Below are 807 nucleotides of genomic sequence, written 5' to 3' on the forward strand. Positions count from 1 at the left end.
CACCTTGAATAGGTCTATTGATTACGATAACCACCTTGGTAAAATTGAGAGTTATTAACATAATTAGCATCTTCAACCTGCATAGGGGGCCCTTCGTGGAACGGACCATCTTGAGTATGGTACATCCCTTTTTGTAAAACTGTATCTTCCTCACAAACATTGACCTTCTTGATCTGGGATTCATCAAACTTCTTCGTTAGCAAGGAAATATTTGTTGCAAGTTCTACCAATGTTTGCTGGGTATCTTGGTTCTCCTTCACTATATTCTAGATCATAGCACTACCAAACGGTTCATCGGCATTGTTTGAGTGCCAAGCCCGATTATGAGTCCATTAGTATGTTGGTCGTCTATAAGATTTGTTCATGAAACACCGCATTATTAGCAACTGACTGCGTCACTGGATCTAGCCCTCGGTAGAACTCCTCCATTAGTATGGGATCCAGAAAATCATGATTTGGGCTCTTCTGCAAATAATCCTTGAATCTCTCCCAAGCTTTATATAATTGTTCCCCCGGATCGCTTAAATTCATAGATCTTGTCACGAATTTCATCCTTCTTGCGTCAACCATCTCTCCCCATGAAGTAATCGAATTTCGAGGCGACTTCTCAAACCATGTTCTTGCCTCTCCGTAAGGAATATTTGAATAGCCTCAACCAAATAGCATCTTGTGGAACGTTGTTCGATCATTGCACACACTCCACAAAATTCGCAAATGACCGAGAGTCATTCTCGGTAGAGTTCCGAAAGTATCCCTCAAGCTTCAACAATCGGTATAGAGAGGAGTCAATCCATTCGACGGTCGAAC

General features: G+C 41.8%; 1 non-coding gene across 1 annotated transcript; it reads left to right on the forward strand.

The window, feature by feature from the left end:
* The first annotated feature begins 445 nt into the window (after nucleotides 1-445).
* LOC132041562 (small nucleolar RNA R71) lies at nucleotides 446-549 on the forward strand. Its single transcript, XR_009411105.1, has one exon. It is a non-coding gene; the product is annotated as a small nucleolar RNA R71 (small nucleolar RNA).
* The last annotated feature ends 258 nt before the right edge of the window (nucleotides 550-807 follow it).

The sequence above is a fragment of the Lycium ferocissimum genome, unplaced genomic scaffold (assembly GCF_029784015.1).
Source record: "Lycium ferocissimum isolate CSIRO_LF1 unplaced genomic scaffold, AGI_CSIRO_Lferr_CH_V1 ctg10740, whole genome shotgun sequence".
In the NCBI taxonomy this organism is placed as follows: Eukaryota; Viridiplantae; Streptophyta; class Magnoliopsida; order Solanales; family Solanaceae; genus Lycium; species Lycium ferocissimum.